Genomic DNA, 26946 nt, shown 5'->3' with positions numbered 1-26946 from the left:
TTGCAATATAATTTTCATGATTTATTCTTTGTTTTCTCAATTACTTTCTCTCCTCTTAGCTGTTTTAAGGTTCCAGAACTTCAGCAGACACTTGCTGCCTTAGCTTCCTGGGGCTGCTGTAACAAAGTACCACAAACTGGGACCACCGAAAACAACAGAAATTTATAGTCTCCACAGTTCTGGAGGCTAGAGGTCTGAAATCAAGTTGTCTACAGGGCCATGTTCCCACTGGATCTTGTAGAGGACAGTCCTCCCTTGCCTCTTCTAGCTTCTGGCTCCAATCTCTGCCTCCGTCTTCACGTGGCCTGCTCCCATCATCTGTGCCCAATTCTCTCCTTTCTTATAAGGACACCAATCAGGTTGGTTTAAGGTCCATCTGACCTCATCTTAAATAATCACATTTTCAAAGATACGATTGCCAAAAAGAGTCACATTCGTGGGACACACACCAACTTTGAATACTTGTTATGTCTTAACTTTGATAACTTTAGGGTTCCTGTCCTTAATATTTACTTTGGCATTTTTAGCCACTCCTTTGTAGAGGTTCAGTGCCTGCCTACCATTTGTTTATGGTTTGGCTAAAATGTACCATCCAAATGTTAAGTGTGTGCTCACATTCCTAGATGCCAGCCAGCTTTCTGTGAAACCATTTCCGTGTAACAAACAAGTTGGTTTCCTGAGTAACTGGACTAATCCATTAAGTAACACTTTAGATTAAAAACAGTACATTAGGCCAGAAAGACAGAAACTAAAATCCACCATCACATCAAACCTAAAAGATAAGCTCCACACAAGCAGCCTTTGTGAAGCTTTCACTGGCACTAGACTCTGTAAAGGGGTAGGGAACAGACAATATATAATTGGAGGCCATCCGCTTTTACTGATTTTACAAAACAGGCCAATGTCTTTGGCTCTACTCTAGTTTTTTTTTTTTTTTTCAGATTGATCTGAAGGTCAATTTATGCAATAAATTTCACCATCTGGCACAGCACCATACTTGGTGACTGGTGTCAAAACGTCATGATGGTATTTGAAAACCTCCTACTGATATTTTGACTGGTCACAGATCTTTGTGTGGTCTTCTGGTATTAGATTTGTGGCACGAAAGTTTCTTCCCAATTGCCTGTGAATTTGGCGGTAATCTGTCATCTTGGTAAGCTGTTGTCTATTAATTTCCCAGCTGTAAAGAAAGAGATCTTGAGATAATTTAATTTAGGGACAAAAACTAGACCTTAAATTAAGTTCACAAATTTTAGCAACTGCGGGGAAATTTAGAAGCTCTTTTGGCCTCAAATTTCATGTTGTAAAGAGGCCCCGGAAGTGAAGAAATTGCATATGTTATGGTTGGGAGGGTAGCAGGTGTTTGGCCTGCAGGGTTGAGGCTGTATGAGAACCCCATGGCTGTTGTAACAAGTTACTACAAACTTAGTGACTTAAAATAGTACATGTTTATTATTTTACAGTTCTGAGGTCAGAGTCCAAGATGCATTTCTTGGTGCTAAAGGCAAGGTGTGGGCAGGGTTCCCATCCATCTGCAAGCACCAGAGGAGACCTCATTTCCTCACCTCCACCAGCTTCCAGAGGCTGCCCACACTCCTTGGCCGATGGCTAGCTCCATCTTCTAAGCCAGACCCACCCTTTGCTCCCATTGTCACCCTCCTCCTCTCACCCTGATCCTCCTGCTTACCTCTTCCACTTCTATCCTGGGGCTGGAGATCAAGAAACTTCCATCCCATGATATTCTCCCTGTCCCAACAGGGAGCTGTCAGAAAGTCAAAGAGCAGCTATTAGTGCTGTCTTTCTAAGAGAACCCCCTCCACAGATAGCCATAAACTCATCAGGAAGACTCTTTGGGCAAATTGAACCATCTTCAGTCATCCTTGACATACCAGAAATCCACAGGGGATCCAAATGTTAATTCCCCAAGTAGGAAAAAACAAAATTGAGGGAAAATTGGGGTGAATAATAATATTATCATATAGCATATCACAAATATGTCATATATACATTATATCAAATATCTCATTTATATGTATTTAAATGAGTATATAATATTTTAAATTTCAATTTCCTAATTTTATCAGGTGCCAAAAGTGACAGTGATACTAAATATGATGAATCTTCTGTATAAAATACATTCAAATAACATACAGTTCAACCCAACATCCCAAGAAGAACATGGCTTTGCTTAAATACTCCTCAATATTTTAGCTCCAATAAAAAGGACATGTTTAGCTTTTCTACTTATGATATTAGGACATTTTTAGTGGAATGGCAATAGCAGAAAGATTCATTGTTATATCAATCTTGACTGAGAATTTGTGAGTCTATTATTATGAATAAGCATAGCCTAATTTATTCAGGCTGAATAAGTTCCAAATGAATTTCCTAACCTAGCACATAATTTACAGGTTAAGAAAATGACACCAGATTAAAGCTGAGTGTGAACTGTTAAATGTCCATAACCTCAGTAAAGAATCATTTTCATATCATGAAAATTCATAGTCCAACACCATAAATTATGTCAAATTCAGAGAAAAGATATGCAAGTAGCTCTAAAAATCTGATTTTTTTCAAATGAAGTTCAAAATTCAGAGATTTATTATTTGAGTTCAAAATAATACAAAAACATTTTGGGGTACAAGGGTAGTTCAGTGGTAGAATTCTCACCTGCTATGTGCAAGACCTGGGTTCAATTCCCAGTCCATGCACTTCCCAAAAAATTAACAAACAAGGAAAATAAAGCAAAAAACATTTATCTAGGGAAGCCATATTTGCAAGTTAAAGCTACAGAACCCTAACCTCAAAAGAGTATTTTACAAATCAAATTCTAAATACTTGACAATTTGCTGTTCTCCATGATATTATCCTGTCTTTATCATTGCACCCACTTGAAAGCAGTCTAATCCAACATCTTGACTCATTTTTCAATATGCGTTTATCCCTTTGCTCTCGACAAGTCCTTGTCTTTGCATATACCTAAAATGACTTTTGCTTTACTTTCAAATTACTTACAGGCGTACTATGTTTTGTTGTGCTTTATAAGTATTGCATCTCTTACACATTGAAGGTTTGTGGCAACCCCGCATCGAGGGGCACATTTTTCCAACAGCATGTGTTCACTTCACATCTCTGTGTCACATTTTGGTATTTCTCACAATCTTTCAAATTTTTCTATTATTATATCTGTTATGATGATCTGTGATAAGTGATTTTTATTGTTTTTATTGTAATTATTTTGGATCACCATGAATTGCACCCGTATAAGATAGAAAATTTAATCGATAAATGTTGTGTGTTCTGACTGCTTCACTGACTGGCCATTCCCCAACCTCTCTCCCTCTCCTCAGCCCTGCCTCTTCTATGAGTTACAACAATATTAAAATTAGGCCAATTAATAAGCCTACAATGGCCTCCAAGTGTTCAAGTGAAGGGAAAAGTTGCATGCCACTCACCTTAACTCAAAAGCTTGAATGATTACATTTGGTGAGGAAGGCATGTCGAAATCTGAGGTAAGCCAAAAGTTTGGCCTCTGATACCCAAGAGTTAGCCAAGTTGTGAATGCAAAGGAAAAGTTCTTGAAGGAAATTGAAAGTGCTACTCCAAGGAGCACACAAGCAATAAGGAAGCAAAAGAGCCTTATTGCTGATATGGAGAAAGTTTCAGTGGTCTGGATAGAAGATCAAATCAGCCATAACAAACTTGTAAGCCAAAGTCTAAGTCAGAGAAAAACTTCTCTTCAATTCAATGAGGGTAAAAAAAAGGGAGGAAGCTGCAGAGAAAAAGTCTGAAGCAAGCAGAGGTTGGTTCATGAAGTTTAAGGAAAGAAACCATCTCCATAACATAAAAGCGTAAGGTGAGGCAGCAAGTGCTGATGTAGAAGCCATAGCAAGTTATCCAGATGATCTAAATTGAAGAGGAGGATGGCTACACTACACCACAAATTTCCAGTGTAGATGAATCAGTTTTATAATGGAAGGAGATGCCACACAGGACTTTCACTACTAGGGAGAAAACAATGTCTGGCTTCAAAGCTTCAAAGGACAGGCTAACTCTCTTGTTAGGTGCTAATGCAACTGGTGACTTTAAGTTGAAGCCATTGCTCATTTACCATTCTGAAAATCCTAGGGCCCTTAAAAATTATGCTACATCTACTTTGCCTGTGCTCTATAAATGGAAAAACCAAGCCTACATAATGGCACATCTGTTTACGACATGGTTTACTGAAGATTTTAAGCCCACTTTTGAGACGTATTGCTCAGGAAAAAAGATTCTTTTCAGAATATTACTGCTCATTGACAATGCACCTGGTCATCCAAGAGCTCTGATGGAAATGTATAACAAGATTAACGTTGTTTCATGTCTACCAACACAACAACCATTCTGTAGTCCATGGATCAAGGCATAATTTTGACTTTCAAGTCTTATATTTAAGAAATGCATGTCGTAAGGCTATAATCGCCATAGATAGTGATTCCTCTGATGGATTGGACAAAGTCAATTGAAACCCTTCTGGAAAGGATTTACCATTCTAGATTCCATGAAAAAGATTCTCAATTCATGGAAAGAAGTCAAAACACCAACATTAAGTTTAGAAGAAGTTGGTGCAATCCCTCATGGACAACTTTGAGGGGTTCAAGTTTTCAGTGGAGGAAGTAACTGCAGATATGGTAGAGATAGCAAGAGAACTAGAATTCAAAGTGGAGCCTGAAGATATGCCTGAATCGTTGCAATCTCATGCTAAAAATTTAACAGACAAGGAGTTGCTTCTTATGAATGAGCAAAGAAATTTAATTCTTGAGATGGAATCTACTCCTGGGGAAGATGCTGTGAACATAGTGGAAACGACATCAAAGGATTTAGAATATTACATGAACTGAGTTAATGAAGCAGTGGCAAGTTTTGAGAGGATTAACTCCAATTTTGAAAGAAGTTCTACTGTGGGTAAAATGTCATCAAATAGTATCACATAATACAGAGAAATCTTTTGTGAAAGGAAGAGTCAATCGATGTGTCAAACCTCACTGTTGTCTTATTTCAAGAAATTGCCACAGCCACCCCAACCTTCAGAACCCCCCACCTTGATCAGTCAGCAGCTGTCAACATTGAGGCAAGACCCTCCACCAGCAAAAAGATTATGACTCACTGAAAACTCAGATGATGGTTAGCAATTTTTTAGCAATAAAGTATTTTTAATTAAGGTGCATACATTATTTTTTAGACAATGCCATATTGCACACTTAATAGACTATATTAAAGTGTAAACATAACTTTTATATGCACTGGGAAACCAAAAAATCTGTGTGAATTGCTTTATTGCAATATTCACTTTATTGTATTGGTTTGGAGCCAAACCCACAATATCTCTGAGGTAGGCCTGTAATTTTTTGGCAAACACTACATTCAAGTTATAAAGGTTCTGAATTGAAAACTAAGCTTTCTTATAAGGTCAGGCTAGGAAAAAATAATCCCAGAGTTGTGTTTGATGGAGAATAAAAATTGATGATGGGAAAGCAAAAGCACAGCGTACTTTAAACACTAGAGGGAGTGAAAAAAAAATTTGATGGATAGTGTGTTTTTATTATAAAAGACTACAAACAGAACTTTCTTCAAACTACAGTCAAAATTCAACAACTAAATCTGCCAATGCTTGGCCAACCCCGTTTGTAACATGAGTGACTTTGTGGTTCAGATTATTTAGCATTGGATAAATAAGATACATAGGAACCTTGTACCTTTAATACGTTGCTCTGCGACTTTATAAAAGTTGCTTGACTTCTCTGGGCCTTGACTCTTTTATATATTAATTGAAACTAATCCAAATACTAGTTATAAAACCATTTGATCTAGATTTTAAAATGTGTTACTCTAATATTAATCAAATCAGGAAACGCTGCTGAGAAAGTTTATGTGACAATGTAGTTTTCCTCAGGTTGGCTTTGTGATATATTCATCTTGTGTCTCGGTTTCAACTTTGTTATAGCTAGTAATAAATATAAAATATATTAATAAAAATAAATAATATTTATGATCTCAGTGAAGATCAGAATGGATGATGGGTTTTAAATCTAAGAGTCACTGTGTCAAGGAAGCTCTTTGGCATCCTCTACAACCTCCTTCCCTCGTTAGAAGACAGCACTCACTGAAAGGCTGAGTTCACCTCCACTGGGGATGTTTAAGCAGAGACCTGCCATAGAAAGAAAAGGGGTGCCATAGAAAGAACTGCGCGATTAGTGCAGTTAATCTTACTCTGAGAGTAAGAGAGAAACAGATCCCCATCCCAGAACTAACTAACACAAATTTTAGTTACCGAATCTCTCTCTGACTGTGGACTACTTGCTAAAAAACACTTCTTAACCTCTCTTTTCTCATCCAGAAAATGAAGCTGCTCCTTGTCTCAGGTATTTTGTGAGAATTAAATACAATAATGGATTAAATCCTAAGAACAGGACTGGCAACGAATAGTCATCCAGTAGTTATTTTTGGCAAATATTACACCTCTTAAATCACATGAAAGCTGCCAGAAGATTGGACCGAATTTTATAAAGGTCACTTTCCAGCTTCTGTGGTTTCTACCTTTCAATTGCATTCATATAGTCAAATTTATCTAAATGGATCCCTTCTGGCCTTTCTTTGATCATCTTAGAAAATAACAAAAATAATTCTTTTCCTACAGCTTTGTACTGGCTGCCACTTGACTTCCAGCTATTGTAAAATGGCAGAAATAGTAAGATGCTTTACATGATTCAATGCTCTTCGGAGCTGCTCCAGTTTTTAAAATGTCTGGCTGAGGATCAATGAAATAAGTATCCTTAGCCATTCATGGCCCTTTGTGACTGGGAATCTGGTCCCGAGCCTTCTTTCCAGGCTTGTCTTCCACACCCTGTTTCCATGACCCCTCCTGCCTCGTCCGTCTTCTCTCTCTTGCAATGTTCTCCTTCCTAAGTAAATCCCACCTCCTCTGGTCTTCTCCTCTCCTCCTCAGAGCAGGTGTAGTCCCTTATTTGCTCTTATCACGTGGCAGTTCACACTTCCTGCCTTGCATATTTCCTACGTTTTATTTCATTTTGTCTTGTTTTCTGTTCTAGAGAGCAAACTTCTGAAAGAACGCCAAGTGCTTAATCATTTTTGTAGCCTTCACAGTGTTTCATAAGGATTGGAACTTAATATATGCTGTCTGATCAAATCATTGCAACTGTAGCAGTTATCTACATTCCATGGAATGATGAGTTATTTTTAAAAACTTCAAAAGTAATCAATTACACATACCAAAATGATATTTAACCTGAATAATTCTTATTTTAGGTAAAGTGAACACTGGGTTGTTCATTCAATCAAGTAAAATGCTAACTGTGAATATTTGCCTCCCCACTTTTTGATGACTGAAAATGTTACTCTGTACAAATCCATTGTCCCCAGTGCATCTTTTTATCGAATACATCAACTTTAGAAGTAAAACTTTTTAAAAGGTGAAAAAGGAGGGTATTTAATTATCATTATATTTTATTTTAAAAGTCCTAAACTATATTGACTAATAGTTCTACAAAGATATCTGTAACTTGCTCGGAAGGACTGCAGCAGCCCACAGAATGCTGTCAAGAGTTGTGAAGGATCTGCGATTTCACCCTACTTGCAAGTTGGCATGTTAGCCCACCCCGGTTTCATGGATGTTGGCAAAAAACAAAATCCCTGAGCCAGAGACAAAGAAATGTTCATTACTTCCAGCAATAGCTTTCAGTAGAAAATCATCATATTTTATACTGATTCCCACAGAATGATAAAAAGAGGGCCAGGTTGCCCCAAACCCATAAGGAGTCACAATACATGATGGAGACCCTGAGTTTAGGGAACCTGAATCTTTTATACAGGGTGGTAAGTGCATGGCTCCAGAAGGAAATGCTTTCTCTATCTTCCAAAACTATTTGCTCTACAAACATCCTTGAAAAGATAAGAGTCTAAAACAAAGATACTCAGTGAGTCTGCTAAGTGAGAGACCTATGGATAGTTGTCTCCCCACAAATGCCAAACTGCCAGCATTACTAGTGTACCATTTATTGAGGATAGTCAGTTCTGGAATAATGTGGCATATGTACTCCTAAAAATGCAGTGCTCTGGAAAATTGTGCAATAAAAAACACAGAGCTGGGTGGTGCAATGGTGGCTCAGTGGTAAAATTCTTGTCTGTCATGCCGGTGACCCAGGTTCGATTCCTGGTGCCTTCCCATGCAAAAAAACAAAACAAAACACAGAACTTATGGAGAAAATGGTATTGGGAGCAGAGCAGTCAAAAATGCATGACATTAAAAATAATGTAGGAAAACAATATTTACAGTAGCACAATTTTGCATATGTTAAGCAGTTAACTAATATGTAAGTACTTCAATAGATATGACACGCCACCTTGAAAGAGAACTGAAGTTTTCCTGTGGAAGTGACCACCAGGATTTCAGCTTTAAATGAGAGTGAAGTGGAGAGGGAGCATTCTCTGTGATCAGAGGGCAGGTCGTAACATCACATGTGCAAGGGTATGGCTCACACACTGCCCGTGAAGCAACGTGATGGCAGATGTTCAAGGTCTGTATGTGCATTTTGTGTTTTCTCCATGACTCAGCCCGGGGTGGAGGGGTGGGCAGCTCTCTGCAGTTACCTCATGTTTTTCACTGATGAAGTCACACATAAGGAAATGCAAAATCTGTGTTCTGCTCAAATTGTTCCCTAATATATAAATCCTGATAGAAGAAATTTGCTTTTCCAAACAGGCGTTATTGCAGAACTAACTTTATGTGGTGATCACAAGCAACGCATTGTTCTTATCTAGTAATCAAAGCGTATTTTCCACAACCTCTGTTAGCGAACATTCTCTTTAGCTTAGTTTGGATTAATCTGTGTATTTGGACTTGCATTATTTATATTGATTTATGTTCCAAAGCTAAAATATAATTATAAATAACATAAAGATCCAGAATAATTCAGTAATTTTTCATTTTTTCTTGCTGCAATCCTGCTTCTCTTCCTGGAGTTAACTGCATTACCAGTTTAGGGTTACTTTTCCAGATATCTTTTGTAGTTTAGTACACAAGTGTGTGTAAGTTTTTCCTTTGTTTTAAATCTGTGGGATCATTCTGTGCTCATGTTTCAGACACTTGTTTTTTATAATCTGCGATTTAATAGATTGCAAGATATGTATATGTTAGTATATCATTCTTTTTGACTGCTATATAGTATTCCATGGTTTGGATGCAACATCACTTCCCTGCAGACATCTTTGAAAGTGGGAAAAAAACATCTTGGTGTTCCTATCTGAGTATTTTTTTAGACTAAGTTCCTAGAAATGACATTAATAGATAAAAGAGTATGACATTTTACATTTTGATAGGTATTGGCAAATTGTCTACAAGTAAAGTACAATAAAACTGCACTATTGCTCTTTTCCCCATATCTTCATCAACTCTGGATATTATCCAATCCCTTATAATAAATCTCTTTATACACACACACAGGCAAATATATATATCCTGCTGATTCCGTTTCTCTGGAGAACACTGACTGAGTTTTTAAAATGTTTTCTAAGTGATGGGTGTGCTGGTTTGAAACTGTTATGTACCCAGAAAAGCTGTGTTCTTTCACTCCTAATCCAGTTTTCTGGGGGCAGCCATGTCCTTTCAATTCCCATCCAAATTGTGTGTGGGGGGGGGGGGGCATGTGATTAGGTTGTTTCCATGGCAATGGCATACCCAATTGTGGATGTGACTTTTGAGTGGATGGAGAAGTGACCCGACCCATTCAAGGTGAGTTTTGATTAGATTACTGGAATGCTTTAAAAAGGGAAACATTTTAGGGAAAGCTTAAACACAGACATCTGGAGATGCTTGGAGAGGACAGAAGCTCAGAAAGGCAGTCCCTGGAACCAGGAGCTAAAAACAATGAAACCCAAGAGCAAAGGGCTAGCCTTCCCGTGTGACAGAGGAACCCCAGACAGGAATCAGCCTTTCTTGAGTGAAGGTAGCCTCTTGTTGATGCCTTAATTAGGACATTTTCATAGGTTTAGAACTGAAAACTTGTATCATAAATCTCTTTTATAAAAGCCGTTCATTACATTTCTGGTATACTGCATTCCACCAGCATTAGCAAACTAAAACAATGGGTATAAAATGTTTCTTTTTAATCTGCATTTAATTTATTTACCAGTGAAAGTAAGCACTTTTCGTATGTTTATTAGTGATTGTGTTTCATCTCTGAATTATTTATTCATAGTCTTTGCCTGCTTTTGTCATTGATTTTTTTAAAAATATTTGTTTATTTATTTATTTTATTTTATTATTATTATTTTTTTACATGGGCAGGCACCGGGAATCGAACCCGGGTCCTCGGGCTTGGCAGGCAGGCACTCTTACCTGCTGAGCCACCGTGGCCCACCCTGTCATTGATTTTTTTTGTGCATGTTTTTCTACAATATTTATTTGTGGGAGTTCTTTATGTATTATGACCAGTCATCTGTTTTCTCTTAAATATGGTGCCTATAATTCCTTCCAACATATTTTATTTTTGTTGTGGCAAAGGTAACTATCAAAAAAACAGAAAGAGAAAGAAAAGAAAATGGTATTTCTATAAAATGTTTTGAAGTTTTTTTCATTATTCTCCTAATTGAGAAAAATGTTTCCTGGATTAGTCAGATCTTAGTCAATGATTACGTAAAGTAAATAAAAGAGGGCTGGGCACAGAAGCAGGAGGAGGAGGGGAAAGAAGAAGAGGAGGAAGAGGAGGAGAGGAAGAGGAGGAGGGGGGCGAAGAAAGGGCAAAAAGCTGCAAGCTTTATAAGATTATAAAATGTCCGTGAGAATGGAGAGAGACATCAGCTTTATAGCGCTTTTCTCCCAGTGAATCCTGTTAAGAGCGTTATAACTCATGTAAAGCTCTTTTATCTAGCAAGAGAAAAAGCTTCTAACAAAGAATAGTATAAATCTATAAATAATGCCAAGATTATTTTTACATAAGTAAAGAAAATGTAAAGAGGGAGGCTATAATTAGGTGTCATTATAATATCAATGAGGTGAAAGGCTACATTTGATGGGTGCGGTAACAAAGCATAAAGTAATGAGCTATTTATTAAAATTTCTAGCATCTTAGAAATAGTAAAGACCAAATCATACTCTTTTGCCTAGGTGTCCAGACCATAGCTCCAAATGGAGCCATAAGGAGATCAGGCTAAAACAAATAATACATAGGCTGTGTCTGGAAAAAAAAAATCATAAGAAGGATACAAGGTAAATATTTTCCACTTTATTTCATAACTTCAAAATATCAAATATATGTATAACTGTTGGTAACAGCTCTCTATGTAAGTAAATAGTACATTTTGATAGTAATTTATTTTTTTTTCCCAAAATGATCCCCTGCATTTGCAAGGTCAGACTGAAAAAGAGGCCAAATGCTGACAATTCAATGGTATCTGCTTTCTCAGATTAAGTGGAAAGAAATACACAACTCACAAGGGGATGGAATATGTGGGTGTGATTATTAGCCTACTGTCCCTGGAGAACTTGCTGGAAATAAGATATGTATCTCTGGAGGCCATTCCGGAGATGAGAGAAATACGTTTCCCAGCTCTGAGCGTTCTGCTGGGCAGAGCTCGGTTCCATTATTGCCTCCTGGGCTGGAAGACAGTGATCTGGACAGTCTTTGTTCTCCCCAGTAAGAACTGATGCGTTTCAAGTCGCTAATCAGCATTGTCTGTGCATTTGCTCAGCTAATCTCCTGGCAATGGCTGGTGAACAATCTGCCATTGACCAGCTCAGCAGTGACGCGGCCCTCCACCCTCACCCCATGTTGATCCTCATCTCCTTTCTGCTGGCTGCTCTTTTTTCCTATAAAAGAAGGGGGTTTGAAAAGCTAACCCTCCTCCTCCCCTCCCCCAAGACACAATTCACACTCTCCCAGCTTGTTCTCCGGGTCCCTCCTCCCAGGGATTCCTGCTGGAATTTGAAAAATGCTGCCTAATTCTTGGATAGCCACTGAATTTCAGCCACCTTGAGCTCCCTTCCAAACTGGGGAAGCAGTTCTGCTGTATTGCACATCTGCGTGAGTATGTTCTGAGAATAATTAATTTATAACAAATAGGGACATTTTGGTAACATCTGTCATCACTTCATCCAGAAAATACATGTGATTAACACTCTGTACCAGGAGGTAGGGCAGGCATTCAGAAAGATATTATCCTCTGAGATAATACGGTAAATACATGTATTTGCCAGTGGATCTATGGTTTTCCTATTTTAAAACTTTATCATCTACCCTCCTGTAGGAATGACAAACAAGACCAATTCTGAGACTCAGTCTGAATTTACTTTTTTGTTTTTGTTTTTGTTTTTTGCATGGGCAGGCACCAGGATGAACTGACTCTTAACAGGAAGAGAAGAATTAATACGAAATTTACTTAATTATAATTTTTAAAGCTACCAGCACAGCACAAAATATGAGACCACAAAATTTGACTTCACCTGTTCAAATTAACTTGTTTTCCATCAACCCCAAGCAAACAGGTAGTCATTTGCCACCTTTCTTAACAAAGGACTTAGCATCTTTGATGATCTCAACCACATATATGATAAAATGAAAGTAGGAAAAATAAAGTTCTTCCAGGCAGAAAAGCATTCACTATTTTTTCTTTGTTTTTCCAAAGGAGCCAGATGCAAAAACGTCACCACATGAACCTTGAATGTTCAAAGATAAATATATTTTTCCTGCTGAAAACAGGGTCTTAGGACAGAAGTCATATCCTCAACACTCAGGAATTCTGACAGTTTCTTATCATCGACAAGCTCCAAATCTTTAGGGACTGATTCTAAATTATCTGGGCGTTAGCCCAGGGCCAACTGAGGCAGATTAGAATTTGCCCCTGGCTGTAGGCAAGTACTCAGGCTTCTTACCTGAGACAGGCGATGTGTCTAGAAGTGTGCAGATACCCTGCCTGGTACAGGTGATATGTCCAGGAGTATGCAAACACCCTGCCAGGTGCAGTTAATATATCTAGGAGTGTGCAGATACCCTGCCAGGTGCAGGTGATATGTCTAGGAGTGTGCAAATGCCTTGCCTGTTGCAGATGATGTGTCTAGGAGTGTGCAGATGCCCTACCTGGTCTAGGGCCCTAGACTCACTTACGGCATATAAGAGAGTCATAGCTTTAAAAGAACCAGTGAATGAAGGAGCTGAAAATCAACCGAATCCTTAAACTCTGTCAGATGTACATCTAGCCCCCACTCTCAAACGTCAACGAGAGCCAAAGCAAGCATCTTTCCATCTGGGTGAGACAGAATACAGTCGGGCTTTTCCCATCTACCAAGCTTTATGGACATTCCATTTACTGTATGAAACTCCTTAATATCAGAGAGATTTTTCAAGGTCTGCCAGGTAAAACAATAGAGAAAATTAAGGAGAAAAAGCTGCTGAAATTCAGTTGGCATCTAGTTCTCAGGCCAGACTTGGCCTCTAGGCCATTTTCCCTGCCTGAAAGTTTAGGGTTCACACAGCAACTCTTTCAGGGGTGAGGAAGAGGTTGTGAGGAGGACAAGGGAAGATTTTATTCCAAAGCCCACCGTCCTCTCCATCAGTCAGTGCCAGCTCAGGGCTGAGAAGGCCTCAATGGGTTGTGGAATATTACAATTGCCTTCTCTCTCCACCACTGGCCTCAGCCATGTAAAGCTGCCACCCCAACTTCTAATGCTCTCCAAGACAAAAAAAAACCCACTCCACTCCATCCTGCTTGATCAATAGTGAGAACTTTTTCCCTGGAGTCTCCACCACCATCACCTGCCATATCTTGACAATTTTCATTCTGCTTTGATTCCATCTTCCTTTACATACAAGCTCATATTCCAAATTCTTAAGAAAAACTTTTTCATTAACCATACATCTCTTTCTGATTACAAGACCAATTTCCTTCTTCTCAGTGTCCAATTTCTTAAGAGAGTAATCTCTACTTGCTATCTCAATTTTTTCATTTTCCATTTACATAACATTTACACATTAACTCATTTCAATTAGGCTGATAACCCTAATAGAACAGGAATATTGCTCTCACTGGGATTATAAATGACAAAATTGCTAAACCTAATTTCATGTGTCCAATATTCCTCATAATTAATAACTGCACGTAACTAGAAATTGTTATCCACTCTTCAGATTCTTCTGATTCCAGCTATTTTCTGCTTCTCCTACATCTTGAACACTCCATGGCTATTTCGTGCACTGCTTCTACCTCTCTTAGCTCCTCTAAATGTTGGAGCTTCCCAAATACACCTCCTTCATCGTCTTCTTTTCTCTCTCAGCCTGCTTGTGGCACATTATTCCATTCTCAAATCTCCAATTGTCACCTAAATTCAAACCGGTCCCATATTCTTGAATCCAGCTCCAAACTTTTTCTCCAGAGGTTTAAGCATTTTCTTCTAAGAATGCCTACTTCACCTTCTCCCTTTTCCATGTTTCTTCTCAACATGACCATTTCCTCAGACAGGCAATATCATCGCCAGCTGCTCCAGCTGCTCCAGCTGCTCCAGCTGCCTCAGCTGCTCCACCTTCTACACCACTAAGCAAATGACACTGATTTTACTTCTGAGGACTGGATTCTGCATCTCCTTTTATTAATCTGGACTTTTTTTCTCCTCTTTCCTTTAATCTGTTGGAATAATTTTCTGGCTGGTTTGTCCATCATGATCCTTTCTATGGTCTTAATCTCTTACTGCAAGAATGACACAGAACATGGTCAGGTCAACTCCTGATTCACCCTCCACTGTTCATGGGCTTATAGCCAGCTCCCTAAATTGGTGTGCAGGTCCATCACGCTGCCCAGCCCACTCCGGTAAATTTACCCGTATGCACCAAACACAGGAGCTACACTGTCAGCCCCAAATTGCCTTCTTCCCAGGACACAATTCCAAATTATAATTTTTTTATTCATGCAGTAGCAGAATTTACCCTCCTGCAAAAATGATTGGAGGGGGCCTGCACCCACATCTGCTGCTAAGCCCTCAAAGTCACTTCATCGTGCTAGGTTCCCTCTACCATTTTTTTTTTAACTTGGCATATCTATACTCACCTTTCAAGACTCAGCCCAAATAATACTTTCTTGATGGAATCTTTCTCAGGTCCCCATTCAAAAATAGTTATTGTTCCTACTTTTGCCCATCTCTTTGTGACATACTTAAACCAGACGGTAACTTTTCTGTGGTTCGATCTGTGATCTGGTGGACTTTAATCCTTTGAAGGGCAGGACAAGATTGTTTTTGTGTCTGTCCCCTCCAATCATTTGTGCATATAAAATATAAATATACATATAAAGACAAATGCAATTTATTGTTGCACCCAAAGGGTGTAGTATGATGCTTGGCAGCTAGTGAACACTCAGCTATGTTTTGATTGCAAGAATTAGCTTGAAAGTAAGGACAGAGGAAGAAAGGAGATCTTACTTAAGCCTAGTTTGATTCCAAACCTTTCTCAGAGCATGGTTCTTTCAAACCTCTACCTATTTCTTTCTTTTTCTGTTAAACATTTTCCGAGAAATGTCTACGTTTACTGTCTCCAATACAAACACAATTCTTAACAATTCATATGCTCCAAAGTGGAAAATAAAAATCCTGAAAAAGTCACTACTAATTTTTTTTAAAAAAGCCACATGAAATTTTGATATTTTGCTTAAAGAAGTAAAAGCAACTAGAAAACCTAAAAGTCATCCATAGAAGTCAAGTTCTCCAGTCCTCAGTAAGATATTTAAAATGGCATTTTCTCACGCCATTCTGGTTCTTTAACAAATCCCAGTAACAACATCTCTTCCTAATGGTGGTTTTCAAAATGTCCTTCAATCTCTGGAGAAAACACTTTAGAGGACTCATTGGTCAGTCATCTTTGTGTGTGGTATAACTCAGTTTAAAAAATTCATACCAGGCGGTGCGATGGTGGCTCAGCAGGCAGAGTTCTCGCCTGTCATGCCGGAGACCTGGGTTCGATTCCCAGTGCCTGCCCATGCAAAAGAAAAAAAAAGGTTCATACCATCTGAATATCAGAGCTTCAAAAAATAAATTCAATGTGGGAGACCTAGGTTCAATTGCCAGTCCGTGCACCACCACCACCTAAAAAAAAATAAAAATAAATTCAATCCTTTTGTGCCACTTGTACTAAAAGTCCAGACTCTACTCTAGGAAAGAGAAGTAATCTAAAGCTCAGGATACACACAAACTCACTGTTGATTTCCCTGGGTGCCACCCAACACCCCGGGAAGGTTCCTTCCTGCTGGGTGAGCTGGCTGAGGCTCAAATGGGGAGATTCAGGGCAATTTGATCTTAAGGTGTCATTCAGTGAGGTTTTTTTTAAAAAATAGGCTTTTACTATGAAAGTGTTGAGGCTTCCAAAGGCAATGCTCTCTTGCAAAGGTGGATCAAATTCTCAGTTCCAGTTGGTAAGATGGAAAACGGGGCCAGGTGCCATCCCAGCCCCGTGGCGCCAGGGAAGACGGCAGGTGAGGCAGAAGGAAAAGTGTTCAGTGGCACCAGACACCCCACTCCAACCATCTTCAGCATTTGTGACCTACGTTCTACAAGGTCATTGACGTACCAATCTTTAGATAGTTTTTGACATTGAATTGGACATTTTTGAGAGTAGAGTCGAGCCAAATCCTCTAGCCTGCTGTGCTTGAGAACAGAGAGAGCTCATTCATGTACATTTCATCTCCCGTCAGGACCTAAGAGCGAGACCCTTGCCTCCCATCCACGGGATCCCCAGAACAGTGTCCCATTCAGTGTCAGAGCTCCAAATCTAGTCTCTTACAAATGGCTAGGAAGCTCGGAAGTGGTATCCTTTATTGCCACAAACAATTCTGCTACTGCATGAATAAAGAAATGATCATTTTTCTTTTATAAAAAGCAAAGTCTCCCCAAAGCAAAGGAGGAGAGGGGCGTTGAAAAGACATATTAATCACCAGCCCATCCCCCAACAAACACCTGGAAAAGTGCCAGACTAAAGAGGGGAAAACAGACATGATGATAGAAGGTTAAAATTATAATTTGAAAACAAGATTTAAGACACACATTTTCATTCATGTTTTCTAAAAAAACGAAAACCAAATCAAAGACAAATTCATACCTGCCCCACCTAATTTTATAGCCACTTAGAGCAACAACAACAAAACATGCTCATGGACTAAATTAAATAACAGCATACACAGGTTCAAAGGTGATAAGATAAAATAATAGAGCCCACCGGAGAAATGGAAAGCAGATAAAAAGTAAAGGTGTCTGAACATGGAGAGTGAAAATACAAAAATAATATGACAATTCACCAATTATCTGTGTCATGAAAGGTTTTAATGGGTTCCAGTTTTATTTTTGTTAGTTTGTTTTTTTAATAATGAGAGATAGCAGAAGGCTGACAGTTGAGAAATAAATCTGGAAGCAGACAGAAAATGCTCTCCTCTTCCCTGGCTGTGTGACCTTCCACTGGTGACTTAACCTCTCTGTGCCATTTCCCCATCATAGATAAAGACTATCATAAGGCCAACCTGAGGATCGGTGGAGAGCCATGTGCAATGTGCTATGTCAGCACACTATCCACACACAGCCATGTGCTGCAGTGGGCCTCAGGCATCGGCCTCCATGTCCCCACAGTAGCTCAGGGTTCGTGGCTCCAGCCTGCACTGAGCTTGTGTGGCTCGGAAGCCATGTGCCTACTTCGGAGTACTTCTTGATACCTATCGCCACAGGACACAGTGCAGCCTGGTCCCCTTCAAATAAAATCGGGGCCATAAAAGCGAAGCCAAAGCACTATCCCACTCCCTTTATTTTTCAGAGAATAAGCATGAACAGTGACGTTTCACCATCTCCAATGCAGCTCCTTGAGTTTTAGAATTTCCTTTCTTGTTTAAAAGGAGTTTATTGAATCAGATGGTCCGCTTGCTCCCTGATGTTCTCCTCTGAGAGTCGCCCTCCAACACAGCACCGTCCGTCAGGGGACAAAGCACCGGCTAGGGGCTTCCTTTCTATTTCTGAGGGTCTGTGATGTTTGCTTTCAACAGAAACCAAGCTCTAAGTAGACACAAATTTTTATTTCATGTAAATGTTTTCAGGTTCTCCAGTACTTTTTTTTCTGAGAAAGTCCATTCTATTTTGGTTCCCAAGTTTAGAGAAAGAAACAACTCATTTAAAGAACCACATTTATTTCCTGCAACAAAGTGGTCCAAGGAAAAAAATCAGAATGTTCTGTAAAGTCAGGCATTTGATAAATCCACGAGAACACCACACACTAAGGAAAATCCACACAAACCTGCAGATCCAGGCAGTGAAGACGGAAGAGAGAACAAACGTGATGTGCCAGCTTGAAAATAAAAAGTGCTGTGGCATTACTCATCTTGGAAAAGATTGTAAAACAAAAACAGAAACCAGATTTGGTCTCCATTTCCTCAAAACCTTTAGGTTTATGTTCTGCCTGCGGCAAAAAGGGAACTTGAAATCCAACATGAAACATGGCTCTCCTCAAAGCCTGCAAAGCATACGGATTAGTGAAGGAAGTTCCCAAATTTTGACCTCAGTAGGAGATTCGCAAACATGTGGGAAACAACTTAAGTACCTCTGATTACTGATCTAGTAAACCTGTAGGTTCATTTAACAACCAGTTCGAAGGCTGGGGACCCTCGGGCCCCGTCTGGGCTGCACCCTAACAGCAGAGGCTGCCACTCGGCCTCCATCCCCTGCTGCAAAGCTGCTGTAAGTTGGGGTTTTAATGAACACTGTTTAAAGAGCCACAAAATCAAGTGGAAGTTTGGCAACCATCTGTTGAATTTGTGCTCCACAGGACAGACAATGCCAACCATTTAGAAACTGGAGTGGATTGTCTTGCCTTGAATGGTGTGAATTTCCTCTCGGGCAGGCCAGAAGCACAGAGAATGGCCACTCTTGTACTGGACAGGCCTGGCCTCAGAGCTTTGGGACCAGAAATAAAATCATACATTGTATTCCTTCTGGAGGAGGTCAGCTTGCTTTCTGCACACTATCTAATCAATTCTCAAAGCAGTCCATTGACAGGAGGGAGAGGCAGCCCTGAGATTCACTTCATAAGCTGCAGACGGATAACCTGAGGCTTGAAAAGGTTAAGGAGCTTTCCCCAGGTCCCTTGAGGCCAATTCCACACAACTGCCGTGAGTCGGGCCCAGGCGGCCAGCAGCTTTCGGGAGTCAAGGTCCCGTAAAGGAATCAGAAGAGGAACCGAGGACCGGACCAGAATGATCCATTCGCTGGCCAAAACGTCCAGATTGGCCAAATGATTGGCAACTGTCCATCCGACTTGAAACGGGAAACAGCTCGGCAGGGAGAGGACAGGAATGAGGTCACAGAGCTGCTATTTATAGGGCACCAGCCCCCACACTGAGCTGCTTCTCAGCTAAGGTGAATATTGAACGTAATTTTCTTTCTCCAACTCCATACAGGGAAATTCCTTTTAGAAAAGGAAATTATAGAATTTAACGACATTTCCCATGACATGGCAATTTGCTCAATGACGTTCTCAGCAATGTTTACCAGGTACTCATCTGGGGACGGATTGTAAATAAAAGTGCGGTCACATTCTTTCTTGCGCTGTGGATTTCTTTTCTTTCTTTTTTTTTGATAAAGCAACAAGGATTCCATGGGTTTTGTTTTCCTTACCTGCAAAATATTCATTGAATTTGCAAAATTATAGTAAAAAAGGCGGTGTGGACCAGGAAAACATGACACGATCATGTAAGAAGAAAAGGGACCAAAACAACCTGATGTGCCTGTTCACTAGGAAAGGTAATTCCTGTGAGAACAAGCTTCCTCCTCCTTAGGCTGAGCTGGTTTGGGCTCTTCAGATGGCGGGCAGGGAGGGAGGGCAGGGTCAGCGGGCAGGGAGGGTGGGCAGAGAGAGCCAGACACATGTGGCTCTTTTGATGTAGATTGGTGCATGACAGGAGCCCCCTGCACTGTCATCTTTTCTTTTTCTTCAGCATTTCTCCCAAATCATGAAGAGATTCCTTTAGCTTAAATACCCAATAGTCATCCTGGGGTGCACCAAAAGTTGTTTTCTGTGATTCCCCAACCATGACGAGAGCTCAACCAGCACTTCAACCAGCAAGCTGAAATGGAAAAAGGTTCCAGGAAAATGGGATCCTAAAAGCAAGAGGCAAAGAAAGTGAGAGGAACCTGCCTTGGAGGGCTGTCCAAGCTCCTACTCAAGAAGGGACCTCCCCGAGCCCCCACCTGTCCCCGAGGCTAGAGACTCTTACCAGGTCCAGGAGCCCAGGGCTGGATCAATGGGCCGCAGCCGGGGCTGGGTGGGGTCCGGAGACCCTAAGGTGGGCACTCTGCATGGACCCTCCGTGGCTCCATGCCCTACCTGTGGGCAGGAATTGCCTAGAAACCTTGTTCAGCACTGAAATCCCCAGTCTCCACCAACTGACATGGATTCCATAGGTTTGAAACAGGTCACGGGAATCTGGGTTTTAACCAGAACCCCACAGGGTCCAGGGACCAGGTGTGGAGCTGAGAACTGGACCCACCCTGCGTCCTGACAGGCTGGCCCAGGCGGCTCACACACCTGGCCAGCCCCAGGTGCCTCACACCTGCCGTTGATGGAAGAGACCTCCACCCATTTCTCACGCAGTCACACATGAAGGCCCAGGACAAGCCCAAAAGATGTCTTTTAAAGGTCTCTTTTCATCCCCCAAAGTGAGACAGATTGTTTAAATAGTCCTGACTGCAGCTGCCAATTTGAAAATAATCTGTTTTACAAGACGAGATTTGGCCAAAAAAAAAAGGTTATTCAGAGACACTTCCACCCCTGATAATTACCTTTTACATATCAGAGCTATTGCGAAAGCAAGGATGGGCATGTGTGCACACACGCACGTGTTTGTTTGTGCAGCTCACTGGCCAGGCTCTTTGCTGGCCTCCCCTCCCCCACCTCGCCATATGCCAGTCTTTCTTCCTTGCCCTCACTGTTCTCTTTGTCTCGTTTGACAGCCCCCTTTGTCCTCCCTTCCCATCACTCAGCCATTGCCGATGCAACAAAGCGACAGAGAAGGGCTGCTAGGGGCTGAGACCAATGGCCCATTTGGAGAGAACTCTCATATGCAAAATCATAACTCACATATGTTAATTTTTTAGAATTTACAAAACCTGTTCACATCGTGTCATTGGAATTCCATACTCAAAAAGAGAAATGATAAAAATGACCTAAGTATTAGCACATCCAGGGAATGCACTCACCCAAGACCCAGCCTGAGCTGGGATCCCAACTTCCTGTGTTAGTGATGCTGCTCTTATCTGCATCATTTAGGAAAAAAGGCTTCCTACAGCTACTCAGGTTTTTGATATTATTGAAGTGTTCTCACTTGAAACTCAGGTTTAAAAAAATTGATTACATAAAACCACTGGGCTGTAAACAGGATTCAATTTATCCTGAGGTAATTTGTCCAATGGTGTGAAAAAAAGCACTTTCTGCATTTTTCTAGAAAGGAGACAGAATAAAATAGCAAAGACCAGCCACCCTGCAAATGTGTTGAAAGAACGAACACCCGATGTCTTGAGCTTTAGGATCAGCTCAACAGACCTTTGCATATTTTAAGGTTGATCATTCCAATCAGAAAAAGCACAGCATTCAAACACTCATCCAGTTTGAGCTGGGAAAACTCTGTATTAGCAGAAATAGACTACAGAGCATGGTGAGTTTGTAACTCTTCTGTTTTAGTCTGCTAAAGCTGCCAGAATGCAATACACCAGAGATGGACTGGCTTTTATAAAGGTGATTTATTTAGTTACAAATTTACTAACGTGGGAAGGCACATGGCAATGTCTACAGGACTTCTCTCCCAGCCTCTGGGTTCTAACGGCTTTCCTTGGGGCGGGTCCTCTCTACATTTCCAAATGTCTGGTTCTGAGCCAGCTCTAAACTCCTCTATTCGGATTCCTTCTTTTAAGACTCACCAGCTGAGGAAAGCACCCTTAGCTGACCATGGATGTAGTCAGCCATAGATGAATTGCACATGCTGATGATTTAAATCCACCGCAACAGAACATCTGGGCACCATCACCTGGCCAAGTTGACTCCTGAACTTACCTACTGCATCTTTTGTGAAAATTGTCTGTGTAGTTGAAGTAATAGCTGAGAACCAGTTATGTGATGTCAAGTACCACAAACAAGCTAAGCAGGGAATCACTTGAGAAGGCCAACTTTCCAAGTTAGCTACTAGGCTTGATCAAATAAATTAGATAATAACTAACTCTACACTGTTCTTTCTAACTTGTAGACACAATATCAGAGGCCCAGAAGAATTCCTCAATTGCACTGTTACTCTTACAGCACTAGACTATGAATACAAAATGGAGAAAGGTAATCAACTCTAAGTGCTGTGTGCTCCTCTAGGTATCGTAAAGCCACCTTAATGCAAATTTAAGCAATATTATAAGGCTATTTAAAAAGCACCCCCTCAGAACTAATTACAAGCTATTTTCAAATGGCATTAGACAAAGGGAGAGAAACTTAGTGCAATCATAATTTGCATCCTTCATCACCAGAGTGAAAAACTTGGTATTTACTATATATGCGATTCCCACTAGTCTAAGCACCTCTTCAAAAGATGCTGCAGAAACGTTCATTAGAAGACTGTGCTTTGAAATCAGAATGCCATCTAACATTTCTCCAAAGAGAAACTGACCTCTCACTGGGTTGGGGTACTCGCTCATTCAACGTATGTCTTAACTTTCTCTAGACCAGTGCTTAAGGCCAATGTGGGCAGCGGAGATCCTGAGAACTCAGCAGTACATGAATGCTCCCCACTTATGAAAGTCAAGACAAGCAGGGGCTGTAAATCTGAGTGAGAAATTTGCCACATACAAGAGAGTTAGTGACAGAGTGGCTGTGGAGAAACTAAATGAACTTTACTTGGATGGCACGTACAGAGGATGCTAAACAAGTGCTCATATAGACTCAGAAAAAAATTAAGCTAAGTGACTGAGCCTGCCCCAGCCTCCTCTTCTCAAACTCCACTTGCATCATCTAGACGACACAAAGCTCAAAGACATGCTGTTTTTTTTCTAAAATAGTTATGAACATGTTCAGATATATCTACCCTTCATTCTTTTGTGGCACTTACATGGTGTTATGAGTTGAACTGTGGACTATATAAAAGCCATGTTGAAATCCTAAGCTCCAGTGCCTTGAAATGTGACATCATTTGGAAATAGGGTCATTACGAATTGTATTAGTTAAATTAAGAAAAGGTCATATGGGAGTAGGGTGAGCCCTACACTTACTGGTTTCTTGTAAGAAGGTGAGCAGAGACTAGGAAGGATTCTTTCCTGGAGACTTCAGAGGGAGTTTGGTCCTGCTTTCACCTTGATCTTGGATGTCCAGCCTCCAGGACAGAGAGCCAATGCATTTCCATTGTTTTAAGTCACCAAGATTGTGGCTCATTGTTATGGCAACATGAGAAAACAAAGACAAATGGGCAGAAAAAATGTCCACTCTACTGTGTGCAGAGTACCCAGCTCAATGTGCTCCCATGATGGGCTCCTCCCTGTCTAAGGACTCAGATGTGCTGGCTCCCTGGAATCGGGGATTGCCTTTAATCTTTCTCTTGCCTTTCTTGGTAGTCACTGTCTCTGCATTCATTCACCTCCCAGGACCTAGTTTCTATCTCAACATCCCTGTTTCAGAAAATAATCTACTTTGATAAAATCAGTTTTCCACTAAGTAATGTATAACTGAATCTATTCCTTCCCACAGAAATCGGAAGAAGGATTAAACTAACTAATGGTGGAACTGAAGGCATTAGGCACAGGGTGATGAAGATTTGGGAGGATTTTGATGGAAACTCTCAAATACTGTTGGCAGATGACAACAGCTTCAAGCTCTTAAAACCCAACTGTAAGTGTCAGTAAGGAACTGCGTGGGATGGTGAAGTTTACAGGTTGACTTGGCCAGGATATGGTGTCCAGTTGTTGGGTCAAGCAAGCACTGGACTGATTATTGTTGTGAGGAATATTATATGGACTTAAATTATCTGTAAATTGATTGCCTCCATGGCTGATTACATCTACAATCAACTGAGGAGATTGTCCTCAGCAATAAGAGAAATCCAGTCCAATCAGTTGAAGCCTTTAAAAGGAGAAGAGATGATTTCAGTGGTCGGAAGAGAGAATTTCCATCTCTACTTTAGTCAGCTGGCTTTTCCTGGAGAATTGATCAAAAACCTTCATCAGAGATCCTAGCTTGTGGCCTGCCCTATAGAATTTGGACTTGCCCATGCCCTCAGTTGCATCAGACAATTCTTATAATAGTGTCATAATATTTACAGATAACTCCTGTTGATCCTCTTTTCCTAGAGAACCCTGACTAATACACCGCTTAAAACTGCAGAAATAGCTCTATGATGTCATCATAAAGCTGGCTAAGAGGGTAGAACCTTATTCCTTTTCCACAATGTCAGTGTAGCTGGCTATTGAGTCAGATAACTTACCATGGAATTTTTTTTATAGGAAAATGAGAATATCCCAGAAGCAAATGACATATTTAAACGAATATAGAAGGTAAAGAAATGATTTGGATAATTTAGCTACTTGGTCTAAACCATTCTCATAATTTAAACAGAAGATGATGAACTACTTGAAAGTCAAAATCAAGCATCCTTAAATTGATCCAATGAGTACTTAACACTTCACTTCACTTTGTCTTGTGGATGCTACAGGGGACGGTTAGTGGACTGTGATTTGAGAGAGTTGTTGAAAATTCCCTCCAGTGTGGTCATGCTACCTAAACACCACTAGTACTTTTGGAGAACATTTAATGTACTGTATCTAGGCTTTAATTGTTCTGCCCAGGCAATTCTCAGAGGGTCTCTTCTGAACAAAGGAAGCAAGGAGAAAAATAAAGACAAATAGTAATGTTTGCAGCCCACCCTAGGGGACCATGCATGCCTATGTGCAGGCATACAAATGTTTGCATGCCACATAAGCACACACAGATATGAGGGCACCTGCTTTGACATCTGAGATTGCTTGAATCCCAGAATTCACTGGGTTGAGCTAATTATTCAGTTGAGGCCCCCCTTCCATGCGGAGGCCCCTTAAAAATTCTGCATTTGCCAAAGAAGAGCTCATAGTCCCTACCCTGTAGTGACTTCCACATACTGACAGCAAACAGGAACATTTAGAGAAAGACAGAAGTACTGCTTTGTGTTGTTTTTGAACTGCAATGTTTTGTTTTTAAACTCCAAAGTTACACAAAGCATGCATGAAGAACAAAAGTATCGCAAATGGAAATGGCAAAAAATACCCACTTTTTAAAATTAGCTTGCTGAATATATTTTATTTTTTTCCTGTTATCAGGCTATTATGCTATTTTTCCCACTGAATAAGGGAGGAAAATAAAAGAATTAATTAACCATTAAATGATAAAATGTGTTAATATTTTAGACTTTATTTTTGATAGATTTCATAAAGATATTACTATTTCTAGCCATCCAGCTTTTATAATCTCAGAATAATTTAATAGAAAGAATGACTAATCCTAAGGTATCACTAAGGGAGCATTTGCCAATACCAAAAATTCATGTAGAGTGTAGAAAGATGCGTTAAAACAAATGAGGCTGAAATTAACGATTTTGTTCACACTAAATATTTGTCCTAAAACTGAATGCATTTAGAGTTCATAAACTAAATATTTTCCATTAATAACAAGGAAATTTTTACATAATGCTGAGTTTTATTTGTATTTGATATTTTTCTTTCATGATTTGATTGTTTGACTGGTATAGGCTATTCTAGGCTGCTATGACAAACACCAGACAATGGGTTGGCTTAAATAACAGGAATTTATTGGCTCACGGTTTTAAGGCTAGGAGAAGTCTCAAACTGAGGTGTCAGTAAGGTGATGATTTTGCTACAAAGTCTGTAACTTTGTGGTGCTGGCCACTGGCTCTCTCCTGTCCCTTGGCTTGCACCTCTGCCTTGCCTCACCTAGTGATGTCCTCTCCTTTCTTGTCTGACTCCCAGGTTCTGGATCCTCCCTGTGCCTCTCCATCTTTATGTCTGAATTTCTTCTGCTTATAAAGGACAACAATCATCTGGATTAAGGTTCAGTCTCCTTCATTTTGGGCACATGATTCAATCCACCATGATGCGTCAAAAAAAAAAAAACTAATGAGAAAATGGCTCTACTAGAAGATCTGAAATTAGCTCATATGCAAAATGAATCTATTACAAAGATAGAAGATGAATGATATGTGAGTAGCAGAGTTTAGATTGGTGCTGGGAAGCTAACACCAGATTTAACAGAGGTTTCCTTAAAATTCTAATAGCTAAGGAATGGGAATAGACAGCTTAAAAGTAATAGTTTAATATTAAAAGATGACTGTTATAAACAACTAAAGTAGAGCACTGACATTTGCTGAATGTTCTATGCTAAGATGGAGAATAAGACGCAAACCAGTCAGCATGTGTTCTGGAAAAAAGTTTGTCCTTACTAAAAAGATTGATTCCTCCAAAGTGAGCAAGATGTTGAAATATCAACTCCAGGGGACCCAATGCTAAATGTAAGATATGAGTACTTTGACTGCAAGTTGCATGTCATTCATCTTTATAAACCCTGTAGCTGGCAAGATACCTAGCATATTAGGTCATTAGGTAAATGCAGAAGGAAGGAGAGAAGGGATAAGGAGAGAAGGAAAGAAGAGGATGGAGGTAAGAGGGAGAGGAGGTGGCTTGGGCTTGAGATAGAATAATCACATTACATTGTTGTTAACTAGTTTAAAAATATAGAATCAAGCAAATTATGTTTAAAATTTTGAAAGAATCTGTGCATATGGATTTAAAATTATCTCTGTTGATAAACTTAAGGAAAATTGTCATGATTCTCAGAAAAATGACTGAGTTAGATTCCAAAATTTACAAAC

At 40.0% G+C, this 26946-nt stretch overlaps 1 long non-coding RNA gene across 1 annotated transcript; it reads right to left on the bottom strand.

The window, feature by feature from the left end:
* Positions 1–928: 928 nt before the first annotated feature.
* On the bottom strand, positions 929–23447 carry LOC143669254 (uncharacterized). Its single transcript, XR_013168801.1, has 3 exons — positions 23309–23447; positions 1688–1762; positions 929–1180 (listed from the first exon to the last, which is right to left on the bottom strand). It is a non-coding gene; the product is annotated as an uncharacterized LOC143669254 (long non-coding RNA).
* Positions 23448–26946: the final 3499 nt, after the last annotated feature.

Source organism: Tamandua tetradactyla, chromosome 25 (assembly GCF_023851605.1).
Source record: "Tamandua tetradactyla isolate mTamTet1 chromosome 25, mTamTet1.pri, whole genome shotgun sequence".
In the NCBI taxonomy this organism is placed as follows: Eukaryota; Metazoa; Chordata; class Mammalia; order Pilosa; family Myrmecophagidae; genus Tamandua; species Tamandua tetradactyla.
Note: the sequence above shows the minus strand (reverse complement) of the source record. Positions and strands in the feature narration are given on the sequence as shown.